This window comes from Pogoniulus pusillus, chromosome 9 (genome assembly GCF_015220805.1).
Source record: "Pogoniulus pusillus isolate bPogPus1 chromosome 9, bPogPus1.pri, whole genome shotgun sequence".
Classification (NCBI taxonomy): domain Eukaryota; kingdom Metazoa; phylum Chordata; class Aves; order Piciformes; family Lybiidae; genus Pogoniulus; species Pogoniulus pusillus.
Window position 1 is genome coordinate 4739201 of NC_087272.1, and position 19409 is coordinate 4758609.

A 19409-nucleotide genomic window follows, 5' to 3' on the forward strand; every position below is an offset into this window, starting at 1 on the left:
CAACTCTGTTACCTATATTCATGTTCGTGTTCTTATCCATCTCAGCAAGCCTGTGAGTGCAGCAGCCATCACCACTGTTTCCTTTTCACAGCCTAGCATCTAATTCCTCTCACTAAAATATACCAGCTAGGCTCAAACTAGCTCACATAATCACTCTTGAGCTCTGACAGGCTTTGCCTCATAGACAAAGGACCTGAGGTGTAAGCACCAGCTCAAACTATCACATACAACTGGTATTGTATTAACAGCTACCTGCTCTCGTTCCCTGTCACCCTTCTGCCGCTAACCCACATGTGATGCTGATAGTCCTCCAAGACTTTGGACTGGTAGAGTGATGAACGAGCACATGGAGATTCCTGCTCTCTCCTTCAGCTGAAGGCAGGACAGGTGCAAAGCCAGGAAAAAAGACATTTCCAAGAGTCCACCCACTGAATGAACAACCTCTTAATGCAAACATGCAACACGTGGCAGCACGTAAACTTAGGTACTATATATTCACACCTTTCCTGAGCATAGAGGCATACAGAAATGCAGCTTGCATGTACACACAGCTCAAGTTGTGCAGGGGGAAGTATAGGATGGATGCTAGGAGGAAGTTCTTCACAGAGAGAGTGATTGGCATTGGAATGGGCTGCCCAGGGAGGTGGTGGAGTCAACACCCCTGAAGGTGTTGAAGCAAAGCCTGGATGAGGCACTTAGTGCCATGGTCTGGTTGACATGCCTCAACTTCTACTCATTGCCCCTTGTCCTGTCATTAGGCATCACCCAGCAGAGCCTGGCTCCAGCCTCCTGGCACTCACCCTGCACATCTTTATGAACATTGATGAGGTCACCTCTCAGTGTTTACTCCAATCAGCACAGCCCCAGCTCCCTCAGGCTCTCCTCATAAGGGAGATGTTCCATTCCCTTAATCATCTTTGTGGCTCTCTGATGTACTCTCTTAAGCAGTTCCACATCCCTCTTAAACTGGGGGGCACTGAACTGGACATAGCACTCCAGATGTGGCCTCACCAGGGCAGAGCAGAAGGGCAGGAGGACACAGCCTCAAGTTGTGGCACGGGAGGTCTAGGCTGGATGTTAGGAGAAGCCAGGCAGAAAGAGACCTGGGGGTACTAGTAGATAGTAGCTGAAGATGAGGCAGCAGTGTGCCCAGCTGGGCAGCAGAGCCAGTGGCATCCTGGCCTGGATCAGGAGCAGTGTGGCCAGCAGGATAAGGGAAATTATTCTTCCTCTGTGCTCAGCACTGGTCAGGCCACCCCTTAAGTGCCGTGTCCAGTTTTGGGCTCCTCAATTCAAGAGATGTTGAGGTACTGGAAGGTGTCCAGAGAAGGGCAAGGAAGCTGGTGAGGGGCCTGGAGCACAGCCCTGTGAGGAGTGTTTAGCCTGGAGAAGAGGAGGCTCAGGGCAGACCTCATTGCTGTCTATAACTACCTGAAGGGAGGCTGCACCCAGGTGGGGTTGGTCTCTTCTGCCAGGCACCCAGCAACAGAACAAGGGGACACAGTCTCAAGTTGGGCTGCAGGAGGTCTAGGCTGGATGTTAGGAGGAAGTTGTTGCTAGAGAGAGTGATTGGCATTGGAATGGGCTGCCCAGGGAGGTGGTGGAGTCACTGTCCCTGGAGGTGTTGAAGCAAAGCCTGGCTGGGGCACTTAGTGCCATGGTCTGGTTGATTGGCCAGGGCTGGGTGCTAGGTTGGACTGACTGAGCTTGGAGCTCTCTTCCTACCTGGTTGATTTTATGATTCTATGTGGTTTGCCATTGGCACTTAGTGCCATGGTCTAGTTAATTAGAAGGTTTAGGTGATAGGTTGGACTCAATGATCCTAGAGATCGCTTCCAACCTGCTCAAATCTTTGATTCTGTGTTAATGCTGAGCATGACAGAAATCTGAGGCAAATCCTTTGAGAAGTAGGAAAGGTTTAAATGGACAAACAATAACAACTGCTTTCTCTGACCAAAGCCTCACATGAGATGCACTGGATTGAGAATTTCCCAGTGGGTGATGTCCAGTTCCAATGATGTCCTTAATTTTGGAATTTGGTGATTAAAATTTCTCTGATGTGGGAAACAGAGGATAAAAACTGACCACTGAATGTTACTGATACAAACATCAACAGCATTTTCATTCAAGTGGTCCAATATTAATTAGAACCAGTATTTTAAAGACATTTTTAACTTTAAGGAAGTTCTTTGTGTAACCTGAATTGACCTGAACTACCATAAGCTGAATAACTTAATACTTAAGTCAGTCAGTGAACTGCAAATCATTAGGCCTCCAGGTTTGCATTCTATGTTCTTGTTAAAATTCAGACCATGAAAATTCAGACAATTAAGCCCCAGGGTTTGCAGTCTTTGCAGATACCAACAAAACTAAAAAATAACCCCACTCTGATATTTGACATGCAAATTGTGAAAGGCACTCTCCTTGGTGAAATCCTTAACAACTCCAGCAAAAGATGCAGTGGATTAGCAGAGAATCACAGAATCAGTCAGGGTTGGAAGGGACCATAAGGATCAGCCAGTTCCAACCCCCCTGCCATGCCCAGGGACACCCTACCCTAGAGCAGCCTGCACACAGCCTCAGCCAGCCTGGCCTTAAACACCTCCAGCCATGGGCCCTCAACCACCTCCCTGGGCAACCCATGCCAGCCTCTCACCACTCTCATGCTCAACAACTTCCTCCTCATATCCAGTCTGAATCACCCCACCTCCAGCTTTGCTCCATTCCCCCCAGTCCTGTCACTCCCTGACAGCCTCAAAAGTCCCTCCCCAGCTTTTTTGTAACCCCCTTCAGATCCTGGAAGGCCACAAGAAGGTCACCTGGGAGCCTCCTCTGCTCCAGCCTGCACAGCCCCAACTCTTTCAGGCTGTGCTCACAGCAGAGCTGCTGCAGCCCTCTGAGCATCCTTGTGTCCCTTCTCTGGACATGCTCCAGCATCTCCACATCCTTCTTGTAATATGGGCTCCAGAGCTGGATTTATTACCCCACTGACTTTGTAGTTAAAACCAATCCAAATCTGACCTTCCTCATTTACCTTAATGTAATTAGAAAGGTAAATTTAGGCCAGTGTGTTTCTAAGCTCAACTGGGTTGGCTCTTTTATAACTGCTATTCTTTTCTGTTCAGTAAATTAACACCCACAAATACCAGTGCACCTGGAGCACAGCCCTGTGAGGAGAGGCTGAGAGAGCTGGGGGTGTGCAGCCTGCAGAAGAGGAGGCTCAGGGCAGACCTCATTGCTGTCTGCAGCTACCTGAAGGGAGGCTGTAGCCAGGTGAGGGTCAGTCTCTTCTCCTAGGCACCCAGCAACAGAACAAGGGGACACAGTCTCATGTTGTGCCAGGGGAGGTATAGGCTGGATGTTAGGAGGAAGTTGTTGGCAGAGAGAGTGATTGGCATTGGAATGGGCTGCCCAGGGAGGTGGTGGAGGCACCATCCCTGGAGGTGTTGAAGCAAAGCCTGGATGTGGCACTTAGTTCCATGGTCTGGTTGACTGGATAGGGCTGGGTGCTAGGGTGGACTGGCTGAGCTTGGAGCTCTCTTCCAACCTGGCTGATTCTATGATTCAATGATTTTAGCTAACTATACACTTCATCTTGCAAATGGACACATCTCTTCAGGACAGTGGTTACCTGAAGACAGAACTAACTAATGAACACTGACCACACATAATGCAATTTTATAGCCCATTTATGGGCTCATATCTATATGAAGAAACAAACAAAGTTTAGATCACAACTCTTGGTTCTGTGGTAGCAGATTCTCACTTTGCTCCCTAACTGCACAGTGCTAGGCTGCTGGAAGCAGTGAATCTTTCTCAGTTTATGTAAATACACTTTCCAGTGACAATCTAATGACATGAAAGAGGAGGATTGAAGAGATAACTATAAAAACTTGAAGTACAAAGAGGCAGAACACCTCAGAAGCAACACGTTCACAGAACAAGAGCCAGGAAATAACCTTATTCTCTCCTTCAAGGTACAAACTTAGCGGATTCCCTTGAGAGCACTGGGAAAGCTTCAGGCTTCAAAAGGATGAGCTGAGAAGCATTAATTAAAGAGTAACTCCACTCTCCTGAAATGAGCATCTGGTCTGGATTTAGTACTGGTAGGATTATGTCCTGAAAGTGTGTAAACTGAAATCCACTTGAGCTTTTCAAATTTCATGAGGACATACCTTGGAAAGCTGTTCCCCATCCTCACTCACATCTCCCTTTTATACACACACAACAGAATGAGTAGCTCACAAATCCATCCATCCCTCAAACCATTTCAGCCACCCACTCCTCTCACAGCAAGCACACAGAAGAACACAGGCACTAGCTTTGCTTCTCTGCATATATGCTGGCAACGGATGAGCTCACATCTGCCATTTTGCTGAAGAACTTACCCCACAGATAAGGAACAGTCAGATGCATTTCTCAGTCTAGACTGAATCCAGGTGCAAATCAGCTACCCAAAAATCCAGCAGCTCAGAGGAACAGTTAGAACAGCAGAAGAAGTCTTTAGAAATAGTCACATAACCCTAGCATGTAGGTGAGTAGCTTGAGGATGCATGCAGACATCTCTCAAGAGCAGCATCCCATAAAGCAAAGCTTTGCTGGTTTACATTCGAAAGCCACCCCATTTTTCATTGCATATCTTCCCAGAACACAAACTACAGTTTTTTGGAAGCTTGGAGCTTCTGGTTTCTAAGCAATAAGAAGAGAGAAGAAACATGTGTTTACAAGACTAGTGTAAAGAAACTTGGCTTCTTCCAGGACAAAAATCACTCCCAGGGCTAGTTCCTTAAAGACTGGGCCTTACACTTTCAAAGCCTGAGCCCTGCTGGAAGATATGCAACTATAGGTAGCCTTCTGGGCCCTCTAGTAGCTTGTCAGGAGGAAGTTGTTCAGCAGGAGAGTGCTGAGAGCCTGGCATGGGTTGCCCAGGGAGGTGGTTGAGGCCCCATGGCTGGAGATGTTTAAGGCCAGGCTGGCTGAGGCTGTGGGCAGCCTCCTCTAGGGTAGGGTGTCCCTGGGCATGGCAGGGGGGTTGGAACTGGCTGATCCTTCCAACCCTGACTGATTCTATGATTCTCTGCTAGCAAATCTACACACACAATACAATTCACAAGTAGCACTTCATCTCATGTTTGGTCAGATTAAAAGCCAACCTCTGTGCACAATGACAGTGTGTTTCAATTAGACAAAACTTCAGTCCTTCAGCACTGTGATACTTCTACAAAAGAGAATAATGTTTTTAGGATCCTTTAAACACCTCAGCTTGTAATATATTCTTGGTTTTTAACTTCAGAAGAGCCAGAGTCTAAGGTCCCTCATATCAGAAATGCTACTCGAAATTACCCAAGTTCTCATGGCTCAGAATGTCATTTCCACCAAGGCAAAAGTCCTCCCAGGCACCCAGCAACAGAAGAAGGGGACACAGTCTCAAGCTGTGCCAGGGAAGGTCTAGGCTGGATGTTAGGAGGAAGTTGTTGGCCGAGAGAGTGATTGGCATTGGAATGGGCTGCCCAGGGAGGTGGTGAAGTCACCATCCCTGGAGGTGTTGAAGCAAAGCCTGGCTGGGGCTCTTAGTGCCATAGTCTGGTTGATTGGTCAGGACTGGGTGCTAGGTTGGGCTGGATGAGCTTGGAGGTCTCTTCCAGCCTGGCTGATTCTCTGACTGCGCCACGCAACATTTTATATGGCACTAAAAAGAAAGATGAGGAAATGCACTGGGGGACCCATTCTGGCACAAGTATCATGAAAGAGTTACACTGCTGGACAGCAAAACCTGTCAGCAGGTGTCAGGAAAATCTACTAAATTCACCTGGAAGCTGTCTGGTGGGGGCAAGAGGAGTTGTCACACTTCACAGCAAACGTGCTTGTGGTCACACCTGACTTTCCTGCGAATTCAGCATCTCTCACCCTACGTCTGTTGGTGATGGCAGGATGATATGTGGTCTGGGCACTGGTTTAAGTTTTCCTCTGGGACTTGAAAACTACTATCAGAAGTATTTTTTTCCACAACTGACTGTATTCCTAACTTGTTGCATCCTGCCAAGCATCCTGTCAAATTTTCATTTCATAGGAGGGTTGACCTCTCTTCATAAACTAGAGTTGGAAACTCTGAGTAAAAAGGAAGCCAAAGCCTTTGATATTTATTACAGCAGGAAGACTCCTTCCATTAGGAACAGCTAAACCCTAATACAGCAGAGTCTCAGAAGCTACTTGGAGTAGCAGAAAAAAGTCTGGCAGCATGATGCCTGATCAAGAACAACTAACCAATGAAGGAATGATGCCCCACACTGCATGACTCATTTCCCAGCAGCATTCCCAGATAAGTTCACAGGATCACAGGATGTTAGGGGTCAGAAGGGACCTCCACAGATCATCAAGTCCAATGCCCCTGCCAGAGCAGAAACATGGAATCGAGCGCAGGTCGCACAAGAACATATCCAGGTGGGCCTTGAAGGTTTCCAGAGAAGGAGACTCTACAACCTCTCTGGGCAGCCTGTCTCAGTGCTCTGTCATCCTTACAAGTAAAGAAGTTCTTCCTCATGTTGAGGTAGAACTTTCTGTGCTGTAGTTTACACCCCTTACCCCTTGTCCTATCAGAGGAAGCAACCGAGAAGAGTTTGTCCCCTCCCTCTTGATCCCCAGCCCTCATATTTATAAACATTGATTAGATCCCCTCTAAGTTTTTTCTTCACCAGACCAAACAGCCCCAGGTCTCTCAAAACTCTCCTCATCAGGCAGTGCTCCAGCCCCTTAATCATCTTCGTAGCCCTCCCTTGGACTCTTTCAAGTAGATCTCTGTACCTCTTGAAGCAGGGAGTCCAAAACTGAACACAATATTCCAGGCGAGGTCTCACCAGGGCAGAGTAGAGCAGGAGGAGAACCTCCCTTTATCTACTGGCCACACTCCTCTTAATGCACCCCAGCATCCCATTGGCCTTCTTAGCCACAAGGGCACATTGCTGTCCCATGGATAACTTGTTGTCCACCAAGACTCCTTCTCCACAGGGCTGCTTTCCAGCAGATCGCCTCCCAACCTGCACTGGTGCAGTTTATTGTACCTACCCAGGTGCAGGACTCCTCACTTATCCTCACTGAACCTCATTTGGCTCCTCCTTGCCCAGCTCCCAGCGTGTCCAAGTCTCACTGAATGACCGCACAGTCTTTAATGGCTACTGGTGGAATGGTGTAATCAAACTGCATTGTCCATATCTCACTCTTCTGCCTATATAAACAAGAAAACACATGAGTTTTTATTATTCAAGAGCTATTATCATTCAAGAGAGATGTTGAGGTGATGGAAGGTGTCCAGAGAAGGGCCACAAAGCTGGGGAGAGGCCTGGAGCAGAGCCCTGTGAGGAGAGGCTGAGGGAGCTGGGGGTGTGCAGCCTGCAGCAGAGGAGGCTCAGGGCAGAGCTCATTGCTGTCTACAACTACCTGAAGGGAGGCTGTAGCCAGGTGGGGTTGGGCTCTTCTGCCAGGCAAGCAGCAACAAGGGGACACAGTCACAAGCTGTGCCAGGGAAGGTCTAGGCTGGATGTTAGGAGGAAGTTGTTGGCAGAGAGAGTGATTGGCATTGGAATGGGCTGCCCAGGGAGGCGGTGAAGTCACCATCCCTGGAGGTGTTGAAGCAAAGCCTGGATGAGGCACTTAGTGCCATGGTCTCGTTGATTGGCCAGGGCTGGGTGCTAGGTTGGCCTGGATGAGCTTGGAGGTCTCTTCCAACCTGGCTGATTTGATGATTCCATGGTAACAGGCAAAGCCATGAAAGTTAAAATGCTTTTAAAAGATGCAATTACTCTCCAGGAAATGCTTGCTGTGTATATTAAGGAGAATAGTCTTTCAGAAGGTGTAACTGGTGCTTTAAGGTAACAATCCATCCAGCAAGCTGCCCCAAGGGAAGAACAGATTTCACAGAATCATAGAATCAACCAGGTTGGAAGAGACCTCCAAGATCATCCAGTCCAACCTATCACCCAGCCCTATCCAATCAATTAGACCATGGCACCGAGTGCCTCATCCAGGCTTTTCTTGACTTCTCGTAACATAAGCCCTGCTTTGAAAAAGAAACGCCCTCTATTGCCTAGAAATTTCAGCATCAAGTATTTTCTCCCTGTATTTGATCACAAAATGTTTTACATGCATGAAAACAAAGCTCCAGCCTTGAAGAGATCTCAGGCTGGACATAAGTGACCAGCACTTCAGTTTAAATAGAATCATAGAATCAAGCAATAGAATCATAGAATCAAGCAGGTTGGAAGAGACCTCCAAGCTCATCCAGTCCAGCCTAGCACCCAGCCCTGGCCAATCAACCAGACCATGGCACTAAGTGCCTCACCCAGAATGGAAAGTTTGGATCAAAGCATTCTGTGGGCCTGAACTTGGCTTGCTCTACAATTTACAAGTCATTGAACATATTCATGCAGCAATTGCTGACCACGGACGATAATTAACACTAATATAATAAAAAGCTAGGAAGTGAAAACTCACTCTTATTTTCTGGTAAGCCCATAAAAGTTTGAAATTTGTTTTGCTCCCTGGAGCCAGAAGCAGTATTAGAAGTGCATTACTGCACTGATATTAGCTTGCAGAAATTTGCTTTGTTTTTCCAGCTGATGCCAAGCCACTAGATTAACTTTAATGCTTTAACTCATTAAACAGATTAAAGTAACAGCACAAACAAACAAACAGAGTGGCTTTCTCCTCACTAGCAACAGGCAACTTCTTTCTCATGTTAAAATTTGGTAACAAATCAAGTCTTCTCACAGCTGTGTTTTTCACAGGACCTCCAAAATAGGCAGGAAAAGAAAGACACGGGGAGGGAGAAAGAGGGGGAGAAAGAGGGGGAGAAAGAGGGGGAGAAAGAGGGGGAGAAAGAGGGGGAGAAAGAGGGGGAGAAAGAGGGGGAGAAAGAGGGGGAGAAAGAGGGGGAGAAAGAGGGGGAGAAAGAGGGGGAGAAAGAGGGGGAGAAAGAGGGGAAGAAAGAGGGGGAGAAAGAGGGGGAGAAAGAGGGGGAGAAAGAGGGGGAGAAAAAGGGGGAGAAAAAGGGGGAGAAAAAGGGGGAGAAAAAGGGGGAGAAAAAGGGGGAGAAAAAGGGGGAGAAAAAGGGGGAGATAAAGGGGAAGAAAGAGGGGGAGAAAGAGAGGGAGAAAGAGAGGGAGAAAGAGAGGGAGAAAGAGGGGGAGAAAGAGGGGGAGAAAGAGGGGGAGAAAGAGGGGGAGAAAGAGGGGAAGAAAGAGGGGGAGAAAGAGGGGGAGAAAAAGGGGGAGAAAGAGGGGAAGAAAGAGGGGGAGAAAGAGGGGGAGAAAAAGGGGGAGAAAAAGGGGGAGAAAAAGGGGGAGAAAAAGGGGGAGAAAGAGGGGGAGAAAGAGGGGGAGAAAGAGGGGGAGAAAGAGGGGGAGAAAGAGGGGGAGAAAGAGGGGGAGAAAGAGGGGGAGAAAGAGGGGGAGAAAGAGGGGGAGAAAGAGGGGGAGAAAGAGGGGGAGAAAGAGGGGGAGAAAGAGGGGGAGAAAGAGGGGGACAAAGAGGGGGACAAAGAGGGGGACAAAGAGGGGGAGAAAGAAGGGGACAAAGAGGGGGAAGTGGAACACGGAATTCAGCACGCTACCAGTAACAAAGCTCACAGTACTTCTCTGCAAAGAGACACGCACTGAAAAGAAGCGCTTTAGTCTGCTTCCTTGCAACAGCAGTGCTTTTGCTATCAGCACCTCGCTGACATCCCTGCTGGAGTCCAGCTACACACTGTCACTCCAACGCACACAACCCAATGATGCAAACGCCTACAAGGCTACCTTTGCAAAGTTATGCTCTCACAAAGAACACTTATTCACACAGAGCTGAAGGACAATGACAGATACCCTCTTATTTTGCTGTAAAATATCCCACACGATTCTGGCTCACAACATTAATATATGGTTAATGTTAATACACCACTAACAAACGAGGCAGGCACAGACCCCCGAGTTCAGGAAGGCAGAACTGCTCGTGGATAAATCAAGTCCAGGCACAACTTTATCTTCCTGGACAGCAGTGAGAGTAAGCAAGTTGCTGTTATTATCAGGCTAGCAAACTGTTATTTTCAGTCAGGCACACAAATATATGATCAAAAATAAATTACTTGAAAACAACCCAATTTAATTTATATGTAAGTTGGATCAAGGCCAAATGCATAACAGAATGAAGGAGTGAAATATGTTTGCAGGTAGTTCTCCCTTACTGCATTTTAAATGAGAGTTATTTCCATGGAAGAGCAGATGATGCCTGCACAGCTCTGTAACTCACAGTACTGAAACACAGTTCCAATAAAAAAAAGAAGAGTAATTGCCTCCTGTACAAAAATGGTCCTCTGTGTGCTTGTACTGTCTTTCAGTGTTATGGAACAAACAAGTTGAAGTGTTATTGAAAAACAAAACCAAACCCTGATATTATAAATTTTGAATAGGCAAAATGAATAGAGGCAGAGTGTGCAGAATGGTACAACTCACAATCATTATCATGTCATCCCTTCACAATTGCACTGAATAGATAGCACATGATGCAGACAGCATGACAGTCAATTTAGGGGCTGAGTGAGCTGCACAGATACGTTTCTACAACCATCAGTGTGCTTTAGATACAACAACGACTTTCCTCTTCCACTCATTAATGCTAAAAGCATCCTGGGCTGGCTCAGGAACAGTGTAGCCAGCAGGATAAGGGAGGATATTTTGCCCCTGTACTCAACACTGGTCAGGCCACAGTCCAGTTCTGGGCTCCTCAATTCAAGAGAGATGTTGAGGTACTGAAAGGTGTCCAGAGAAGGGCAACAAATCTGGGGAGAAGCCTGGAGCACAGCCCTGTGACCAGAGGCTGAGGGAGCTGGGGGTGTGCAGCCTGCAGCAGAGGAGGCTCAGGGCAGACCTCATTGCTGTCTACAACTGCCTGAAGGGAGGTTGTAGCCAGGTGGGGTTGGGCTCTTCTGCCAGGCAAGCAGCAACAGAACAAGGGGACACAGTCTCAAGTTGTGCCAGGGGAGGTCTAGGCGGGATGTTGTTAGGAAGTTGGTGGCAGAGAGAGTGATTGGCATTGGAATGGGCTGCCCAGGGAGGTGGTGGAGTCGCTGTGCCTGGAGGTGTTGAAGCCAAGCCTGGCTGGGGCACTTAGTGCCATGGTCTGGTTGATTGGCCAGGGCTGGGTGCTAGGTTGGACTGGCTGAGCTTGGAGGTCTCTTCCAACCTGGCTGATTCTATGAATACCTTAACTTTCTGTTTGTATTTGACTTGCTTTTTAAACAATAAGAAAAGCATTCAACTAACATCTTTTTTTTTGTTGACAATGATGTAAACCTTCAAATCATTACAGGCTACCAGGAGAGCAGTAGAAAAACGATTAGCAATTTTTATTTGAGCTTAACAATTAAGTTCTGTGCCTTTTCTGAAGAATTAAGTCTAGCATTTGGACAAAATGCCTATTGTAGCTCCAGGAAGCAGGAAGAAAAGCTGCCTCCTGGAAGGAATTTATTACCCATGCTGAACTCAGAATTACACAGCATGCATCCCATCTCCAAAAGAACATGATTTGCCTTTCAGTCAGATGCTTCCTGCTGCTGGTGAAACTTAAGATGCGTTGCCTGAAAAGGTTCAACTTGAGAATTATTGCAGTGCTGTGGTTAGAAGGTAAAAATACATGGTAGGCTCAGGGGGCCACCAAAGGCAACTGGTGGTCTGAGAAGAAAAATGACCTCTCTATTTGGAATCTTCTGGAATATATGTGTGCCCTCCTGCACTTACTGTGACAGTCTGGGTGTTACCTGCCCCCTCCCCCCCTTATGAAATCACCCAGACTAGACTCAGCCGAGCTGGGAATTAGAATGGAGCTTGCTATTTACAGATTAGCACAACATAAATGCAGGTACTTAGTATATTATATATACACACAGCTATATACAGAACTGTACAAGTTAAAAAGGTAATACAGAAACACAGCAGCCCTCCCAGAAACCAGAGAACCCAGGAGGGGCTCCCAACCACCCTGCCACCTCCCTTCCACCCCTCTACCTTATCCCAGAGTCTGCCTTACATTCAATGTGAGTTTGGAGGACTGGCAAGGAGGGTTAGAAGGAGAAGGATTTGTTACACAGACAGCAGGTTAGGGAGAAAAGAGAGACAGCCAGGACCAGAGAGAGAGTAGCCATCTTATCTATGTTTATGTTCTTGCTTTTATCCATCTCAGCAAGCCTATGAGTGCAGCAGCCATCACCACTGTTTCCTTTCCACAGCCTAGCATCTAATTCTTCTCGCCAAAATATTCTAGCTAGCTTCTAAGTAGCACACCTTAGGCATGCTACCTATCTGCAAAGCCTGGCTGTCTCACAAACATCCTAACAGTGACCCAACTCACCTGCACTGACTGCATTTATAACATAAGCATTAGCTATCAAACATATCACAAGATTCTGTTTCCTTCAGCTGTCAGTTCAAGAGGGGAAAAAAAAAGGCAAATACAACAGTGTGGTAGGTTGAACAAACAAAAAAACCCCACAAAAAACACAAGGCAAGAAAAAGATGAAGAAAACAAACCAGATAGTTAGCCTGTTTAGCCTGGAGAAGAGGAGGTTCAGGGGTGATCTTATTACTGTCTACAACTACCTGAAGGGGCATTGTAGCCAGGTGGGGGGTGGCCTCTTCTCCCAGGCAACCAGCAACAGAACAAGGGGACACAGTCTCAAGTTGTGCCAGGGTAGGTCTAGGCTGGATATTAGGAAGAAGTTCTTCACAGAGAGAGTGATTGGCATTGGAATGGGCTGCCCAGGGAGGTGGTGGAGTCACCATCCCTGGGGGTCTTCAAGAAAAGCCTGGATGAGGCACTTAGTGCCATGGTCTGGTTGATTGGTTAGGGCTGGGTGCTAGGTTGGACTGGATGATCTTGGAGGTCTCTTCCAACCTGGCTGATTCTATGATTCTATGATTCTTTTATATTAGGCCCATCACATTATATGCACAGCACTTCTCCTCTGCCACAAAATTTCAGAAAGCATCCACCTAGCAAATGTGATTTTAAAAGAGATATACTGGCCCATCACCAGTGAGATGCCTAAAAAATCCTCACAAGTCTGAAAGTATTTGGAGTGAGGAGTTAAGGCATTTAAGGCATTGCAGTTAAACTTCTCATTTTTCATTCCCTCAAACTGTACTTTAACGCTGCTGAAACACTTTGAAGCACTTGTTCACAACGTATTAAAACATTTATGACACTGCAGTACCTCTACACTATCACACTACTTCTTTGAGTGACATAAATTCTACACCAAGCTGGAATGTCAGCAAGTGGAAGGAATTGTGTTTTACCTGGAAGAGCATAGCTGGTGTGTTTCTGAAATGGAAAGACTAAAGCAGTAAGCTGCAATTCATTTGACTCACAACAAAAAACTGCCAACAAGAAATCATTATGTCCCAAGTGATTACAAAAGCCTGTGTAATGAAATGCATATTTTTGAAGACTCAGAGGTACTGTAATGCCTGAGCTGTTCTTTAAGAACCATTAAGTATGATTGCAACAGTAGCTCTATTAAACATTTTATGGTCTTCTCAGTGCATGTTTATTTTCAACATCAACTTCGGCTCTTTTACAATATTGTTCTAATAATTCAGCATCTGAGCAACGCCACATTTCAACAGACTGAAGTTAGCAGGACATTTTGCTAGGCAGGGATGGGGAGAAAGAGTTTCTGGCATAAAGCCTAGCTCATCTTGCTGGACATGCAGGAGCGTGTCCAGAGCAGGGCCAGGAGGATGCTCAGAGAGCTGCAGCAGCTCTGCTGTGAGCACAGACTGAAAGAGTTGGGGCTGTGCAGGCTGGAGAAGAGGAGGCTCCCAGGTGACCTTCTTGTGGCCTTCCAGGATCTGAAGGGGCTTACATAAAAGCTGATGAGGGACTTTTGAGGCTGTCAGGGAGTGATAGGACTGGAGGGAATGGAGCAAAGCTGGAGGTGGGGTGATTCAGACTGGATATGAGGAGGAAGTTGTTGAGCATGAGAGTGGTGAGAGCCTGGCATGGGTTGCTCAGGGAGGTGGTTGAGGCCCCATGGCTGGAGGTGTTTGAGGCCAGGCTGGCTGAGGCTGTGGGCAGCCTGCTCTAGGGTAGGGTGTCCCTGGGCATGGCAGGGGGGTTGGAACTGGCTACTCCTTGTGGTCCCTTCCAACCCTGACTGACTCTGTGATTCTATGACCTACAGGAATGATCAGTGGTTTAAAATAATCTGCTATCTCCAGGTCTCTTCAGCCTTGCAAGCAAATATTTAAGCATTTCAGAAGAAAATTTACAGCAGAAGTTTCAAATCTCGTATTTTTGCTTCTCAAAGTACCATTTTGCCATTAATTTTCAGTTTCAATGTCAGTAGAATCATAGAATCATAGAATCAACCGGGTTGGAAGAGACCTCCAAGATCATCCAGTCCAACCTAGCACCCAGCCCTATCCAATCAACCAGACCATGGCAGTAAGAAGGCTTTGTTTTAGCAGTTGGAAATAATAGCATCTCCATACTGTTTCTGTAAATTAAAACATTCACCAGCAAACTGATGGCAGAGTATGAAGGTGATCAAAAGGCAACAACAATCAACTCTAAGCTTAACCAGCTTGGAGATAGAATCCCCCATGTGGACTGTGGCTAGGACAGGTGTTGATCCAGAATTTGTAGCCAAACACAATGTGAGGGCAACCTACCACATGATGGAGTTGAGGACACCTGATGTGAATGCACTTTTCACCCCAGGCAAACACCCCAGCCTGTTACAGAACCATAGAATCAAGCTGGTTGGAAGAGATCTTCCTCCAAGCTCAGCCAGCCCAACCTAGCACCCAGCCCTGGCCAATCAACCACACCATGGCACTAAGTGCCTCAGCCAGGCTTTGCTTCAACACTTCCAGGGATGAGGAGTCCACCACCAACCTGGGCAGCCAATTCCAATGCCAATCACTCCCTCTGCCAAAAACTTCCTCCTCACATCCAAGCCAAACCTCCCCTGGCACAACTTGAGACTGTGTCCCCGTCTTCTATTGCTGTTTACCTAGAAGAGACTAATTCCACCTGGCTACAGCCTCCCTTCAGGTAGTTGCAGACAGCAATGAGGTCATCCCTGAGCCTCTTCTTCTCCAGACTAAACAACCCCAGCTCCCTCAGCCTATCTTCATTCTATGTCCTTGTAGAAGTGAGGGCTATAAGGAAGATGCATCACTAGAAATGAAAAATAAACAAAAAGTGGCAGAGAGCAGGTGATGAAAGAAAGTGCTAAGTCCTTTCAACAGCTTCATTGCCCTTCTCTGGTCACATTCCAGTACCTCAACATCTCTCTTGAACTGAGGAGCCCAGAACTGGACACAGTGTTCAAGGTGTGGCCTGACCAGTGCTGAGTACAGGGGCAGAATAACCTCCCTTGTCCTACTGGCCACACTGCTCCTGATACAGGCCAGGATGCCATTGGCTCTGCTGCCCAGCTGGGCACACTGCTGGCTTATGTTCAGCTACCATCTACCAGTACCCCCCAGGTCCCTTTCTGCCTGGCTGTTCTTCAGCCACTCTGTTCCCAGCCTCCCTAAACTACTTCAACAGCTAAAATGGTGTTAAGAGTTTTCAAAGCTCTGTAAAATTTATTACACTTCCAAGACTAGTGCTGGTCATAAAGTTTATATCTAGATTTTTGCCCTTTGATGTCCTTCTCAACCATCTGCCATAGAAAATAGCCTTCAGTTAGCACCAGTATCTAAATCTTACCAGAGTTTGAAGTTGTTCCATTATGCCAGTCAATAAAAGCATTTTCTGTTTAAAACCATTTGTAGGTTGTGTGTTATGCCAGGACTTTTGGCAGGAAAAGGAAAAAAGAAGCCTAAGCACCTGTACACTGATGTCTACACTAGCTCCAGTGGCAGGAAGCACTGAACAAAATACATTTCTCACTGAGAAGGAATGCATTTCTGTATCAAGCTAAAGCCTACTGCCCCTCCAGGAGTAGAGGGGGAGAATCACCTCCCTCCACCTGCTGGCCACACGTCTGATGCAGCCCAGGATCTGGTTGGCCCTCTGGGCTGCAAGTGCACACTGCTGGCTCATGCTGAGCTTCTCATCACCAGCACTAAAAGTAATATGGCAGCAACTAGAGACAATCTGACAGCAATATTTGCTAACTGTAGCATGGACGACTGCTAAAGGATCTCGCAGTTTGCGATGTGGACTTTTAATCCAGTTCGTTCATAAGTTATTTTCCACCAATCTCTCATGGCTCATTTTTGACTTTAAAAGTCTAAGCATGACCAAAATGCAAGACAAACCTCACTTTACAGAGAGCTCTACCAAACACGTTAAAAACACCACCACCAAGACAAAACGTCGCGGGCAGTACAAGGGGCTTTGTGTACTTGGCTGGTCCTCGCCTTTGCTGAGATGGAGGTCAGCTCTAGCATCACAACACTGCTGAGAGCACACAAGGAGGAAAGATTCAATTTCTGGATTTGTTTAATGATCTTTTATCTCCTTTATCCCCACCAAAGTCAGGGATGGAGTAGAGGACACTGAGTTCCTAAACACGCAACGTGCACTTCTGACACAAAGGAGACAAGTTTCTGGCTACGTAGTCAGAGAGTCATAGAATGCTTTGGTTTGGAAGGGAACTTTTAAAGGTCATCTAATCCAAGCCCCTGCAGTGATCAGGGACATCTTCTAATGTCATCACGTTGCTGAGAGCCCTATCCAACCTGACCTTGGATGTTTGCAGGGATGGAACACCAACCACCTTTCAGAGCAAGCTGTGCTGGTATTTTTCTAGTGTTTCACTAGAACAAAAATTTCCTTATATCCAGCCTGAATCTCCCCTCTTTTACTTTGAAATAATTACTCTTTGTTCTATTATAACAGGCCTGGCTAAAAAGATTGTCCCTATCTTCATTTTAGGCCCCCTTTAACTACTGAAAGGCAACAATAAGGTCTCCCTAGAGCCTTTGCTTCTCCAGGCTGAACAACTCCAATTCTCTCAGCCTGTCTTCACAAGAGAGCTGCTCCAGCCCTCTGATCATCTTTTTAGCCCTCTTCTTGTTCTAGACATCCTCAAAAAATCCTTTTTTTCCCAAACAACACAAATCAAACTGATTAATAGGTCCCATAAATATGTCTGTGCCCTCTGGCTACCACAACTGCAATGAATGTATCTGAAAGGGAAATAAAGGAAAAGAAAGACTCAAGGAATTTCTCTTCCAGCTTTCCACAACTAGCTGTTCCCTTTCTTTTCCACTCCTTACATGTTCTTATCATTTTCATTTGGCAGTTGATCCATCAAGGCAGTGGTAGAAAATATCTCAAACTTCCTAGCATGATTTCCCAAATGCTATAGGGTGAAACTGAAGAACATAAATGGAATAACAAGAGATGGTTTCTGAGAATGAGCTCACCTCTGTTGAGTACCTCCCAATTGCACATTTCTTTACATGAGAGAGCCCTCAGAGTAACTCAAGGTTAGTGGCTGTATCTGTCAGCAGCTTGTTGCTACCACATAATCACAGAACTTTAGAGGTGGGAAAGGGCATCCAGAGATCATGGAGTTCAACCCCCTGCCAAGGCAGGATCACCCAGGGTAGTTCGCACAGGAATGCATCCCGGCAGGTTTGGAAAGTCACCAGAGAAGGAGGCTCCACAACCTCTCTGGACAGCCTGTTCCAGGGCTCTGTCACCCTCACTGTAAAGAAGCTGCTCCTCATGTTGAGGTGAAACTTTCTATGTTCCAGTTTGTAGCTGCTACTCCTTGTCTTATTGCTGCTGACCACCAAAAGACCGGTCCCATCCACTTGACACCTACCCCTCAGGTATTTATAGACATTGATCAGATCCCCTCTCATCCTTCTCTTCTCCAGACTAAACAGCCCCAGAGCTCTCAGTTTCTCTTCACAGGAGAGATACTCAAGTGCCCAGTAATCCTCATTGCTCTCCACTGGACTCTTTCTAGCAGGTCCAGTCTCTTTTAACTAGGGAGCCCAAAACTGGACATAGTATTGCAGGCGTGGTCTCACCAGAGCAGAAAGAACATCTCCTGACACTGAACAGAAAGAACATCTTACTATATCAACCAAAGATCTTAAACTTTTCAACTTACTATTATGAGTACTGTTAAAGATTTTACAATTCCCTTCCTCCTTTCTCCTTCTCTCAATCTTCCTTTGCCTAATCTTATTTCTATTTCAGGTTATTTTCTTATTTCTTTGCCTTTTACTCAATTTAACTCCTTCTTTCATCACCTGCTCTCTGCCACTTTTTGTTTATTTTTCATTTCTAGAAATGCATCTTTGTTTCTTTCACCTCTCACAAGGAGATAAAATGGAGAGAGGCTGAGGGAGCTGGGGGTGTGACCTGATTGCTGTCTGCAGCTCCCTGAAGGGAGGCTGTAGGCAGGTGGGGTTGGGCTCTGCTGCCAGGCAAGCAGCAACAAAACAAGGGGACACAGTCTCAAGCTGTGCCAGGGCAGGTCTAGGCTGGATGTTAGGAGGAAGTTGTTGGCAGAGAGAGTGATTGGCATTGGAATGGGCTGCCCAGGGAGGTGGTGGAGTCGCCATGCCTGGAGGTGTTGAAGCAAAGCCTGGATGGGGCACTTAGTGCCATGGTCTGGTTGATTGGCCAGGGCTGGGTGCTAGGTTGGCCTGGATGAGCTTGGAGGCCTCTTCTAATCTGGCTGCTTCTGTGATTCTACTTGATTCTACTTTTACTTCCAATGTCTGCTAATTTAAAAGTACACTGTACTGGGGGAAGAAGGGGAGCGGCTAGCAAAGCATCTATATTTATAGACAGATGTATTTGTGTCTTTCACAGAACCACAGAAGATGTGCAGCACACAGAAGATGTGTAGCACCAATTTGGCTAAACTGCCAGATTGCTCCTAGGAGGGATAAACTTGTCTGTGGAATTAGTTTAAATTTAAAGCTAAAATATCTGTATGCTGTAGAGAGAGAAGGGAAACCTTTTTTTTAAACAACACCAACCCCCTGCAAAGGTCCTCTGGGATTTTTCATGACTTGGTGTAATGTTTATTAAAGTAATTTTGTCTTAGTTGCTTTCTTTCCTAATCAGTGTTCAAATATTCACGCCTTGGCAGAACTGGAGCAAATACTGCTTTGTCCTTACGGCAGCGATGAAAGACATCTGCCTTGTGAGAGTCTGGAGCACTGTGTCTGGCTGTGGAGTTGCAAACACAAGGACATGGAACTGTTAGAGTGGGGCCAGAGGAGGGCCATAAAGGTGTTCAGAAAACTGGAGTAGCTCTACTATGGAAACAGGCTGAGAGAGCTGAGGTTGTTCAGGCTGGAGAAGAGAAGCCTCTGAGGAGAGGCTTCTCTAGCAGCTTTCCAGTGTCTGAAGCAAGCCTCTAGAATAGCTGGAGCAGGACTTTTTGCAAAGGC

At 46.6% G+C, this 19409-nt stretch overlaps 1 long non-coding RNA gene across 1 annotated transcript in view; it reads right to left on the reverse strand.

Moving 5' to 3' along the window:
* The window catches only part of LOC135177964 (uncharacterized), an 87367-nt gene that overhangs the window by 13425 nt on the left and 54533 nt on the right, over window positions 1-19409 (reverse strand). The window contains exon 3 of the long non-coding RNA XR_010303284.1: window positions 7063-7222. This is a non-coding gene — a long non-coding RNA (uncharacterized LOC135177964). The remainder of the gene's footprint in view (window positions 1-7062; window positions 7223-19409) is intronic.